At 51.2% G+C, this 2309-nt stretch overlaps 1 protein-coding gene across 2 annotated transcripts in view; it reads right to left on the bottom strand.

The window, feature by feature from the left end:
- The window catches only part of LOC123131725 (uncharacterized), a 5957-nt gene extending 5679 nt beyond the window's left edge, over window positions 1-278 (bottom strand). For both annotated transcript variants that reach the window (XM_044551399.1, XM_044551400.1), the window contains exon 1: window positions 4-278. The gene's annotated coding sequence lies outside the window, so the exon portion shown is untranslated. The remainder of the gene's footprint in view (window positions 1-3) is intronic.
- Window positions 279-2309: the final 2031 nt, after the last annotated feature.

The raw sequence follows: 2309 nt of genomic DNA on the forward strand, positions 1-2309 counted from the left end.
TACCGCGGCGGAAGCGAAGCAATTAACTAATCCTGTAGAAGCAGGCGGCCGGTGAGCAGAGACCGATGAGATCTGGCGCTCGCGAGCTTCGAGGAAGATCGACGACGATGACCTGATCAGCCTGCCTAGCCTGCAGCGTCAACGCTTTGATGTGTTATGTATGACCTGATCCAGACAACCTGAGGGTAATGATCAGCAGGATTTGGGGATTGGAAAGAAGACTTTGGACAGGAGGAGGAGGAGGAAGAAGATGCAAAGGAAAGGTTCATAAAGTTTCTTTATGATTGATGATGATAAACAAGCTGCGCCCTACCACACACACTGGCCACTATGCCCCACGCTGGCTCAACCACTTCCGACCCAGTCAACCAGGAGCTGCTACGACTAGTCGCCGGCCGCCGTTGCCACTCTGTCGCGATTAATCGCCACCGGCCGCCATACTCGTCGGCAGCGGGATGGGAAGGTGGGCCCCGGGGGTGTCCGGGACACGGCATGCCACAGGGAACCGGATCCTAACATTCACAAGGAATGTTACAGAATCTACAGTACCCTAACTTTCCTTCTTTCTATCCATATGATTAAGCCTAAAATCACTTAAATTAATTTGTAAATTGATGATCTACTATGTACATTTATAGTAATTACATACAAACAAATTGATGGTGAAATAAAATTAATTTTGTATTATTTATATTTACAATAAATATCAACAGTAAACAATCTGCTAACAGTCTAACTTTCCTTCTTGAATTTAGACTAGACAAGCACCGTAGCACGGTGACTTTTTTTGTGAATGTTAGAGGATCTGGTTCCATGCCACAGACCCGTCCGTGCCATGGACAAAACAGCCTAGATCTGGAGGCAATGAATCTGAATAATATCTGGCCACTGTTAACGAATAATGAACCTGATGATGAGACGACGCAACGTGTAAAAGCAACTCATCTGCCTGTGACGGTCGCTGTTAACGAATGCATGCATGGATGCTTCTGCCGCTGCCAAGTCCATAGAAGCACTAGCTGCTTATGCTGAACCATGAACTGAAGAATGGTTCAGAGAATCACTAGCTGCAAAGCATTTTACAGCAGAGGGGGAAGAAACATGAACCGGAGAATAATAGCTTTGAGCTACACATACTGTTCGGTACATTGACGAAACGTTTGTATCACCCCACAAATCCATACAAATGGTGGCAAAGTGATGCGAACTCCACCATCATTAAGACCGTTTCTGCTCCGGTGGTCCCCCCCTGGGCTGAACACGGGGTGGGAAAACACATCGACGGCCAGGATGAACCAAAAACGGTTCATAACGAGGGGCACGATCGTCTTTGTTGCCCCCGCGTATAGCCGTCGAGGAGCCCTGGGAGGCCCGTACGGGCCCGGTTAGATCGTATGCCCGTCCGTATACGTATGCCCGTCCGTATACGGCGGTCTTCCGTGCACGCGTGAAGCCGCCCGTGCCCGCGCGCCCCCCGCAAAAAAAAGAAGCCGCCCGCGCGTGGGGCAGCACGTGTCACGGGTAGTTGCCAAAACTGTCCCATCATATAAATGTGGACGGCAACCACCTCTGGCCGCATCGCCCACCATTTCCCCCTGCTGCATCGTCTCCCTCTCTCCACTCCCCACTCCCTCTCCTCTCCAACCTCCTCGTCTCCCTCACCGCATCCTCTCCATCGCAATGGCGGACGCAGGAGGCGAGCGCCCCGATTGGGGCGCAGATCTGGTGGAGCAGGCGCAGCAGATCGCTGCGGGCACCTTTGTGAGGGGGCGTGCCGGCGTCCAGCACGGTGCTCCCTCCGCTGGAGATCTGGAGAAGGCGGGGGCGGGGCGCAGCGGCGCGGTCCAGCCAGATGCGCCCGCTCTGGCCAACTCCGGCGAGGCGCAGAAGGTGGAGGCGGGCTTTGGCGAGGCGCAGAAGGTGGAGAAGGTGGAGGCCGGCTCCGGCGAGGAGGAAGCGAAGCAGAAGGTATCCGCGGCTAACTTTTAGTTGGTAGTTTTTAGATTGTAGGCTTTGTGGCCAGAACTTTGCTTGGTTAGATTTGTTGGAGGTAGGGTTTTCTCTGCATTAGGGTTTTCCTGTATTTGATTCGTGCAAGAATGGTGGACCACATATGATTATTAGATTAGGTTAGAAGTAGCCAGATTGAGGGATGGGGTTTTTTCAGATGCTTATTAGATTAGTAATGGAATTTTTGCAATTCTTTAGGTGTTTGGAGTCAAATATATACTTCTGTATTGGTTTGGGTTGGTGCCTGCTTTAGTTCTTTGGCTTGATGATTAATTAAATGGATGCTTAGTTCTAGGGAT

The sequence above is a fragment of the Triticum aestivum genome, chromosome 6A (genome assembly GCF_018294505.1).
Source record: "Triticum aestivum cultivar Chinese Spring chromosome 6A, IWGSC CS RefSeq v2.1, whole genome shotgun sequence".
In the NCBI taxonomy this organism is placed as follows: Eukaryota; Viridiplantae; Streptophyta; class Magnoliopsida; order Poales; family Poaceae; genus Triticum; species Triticum aestivum.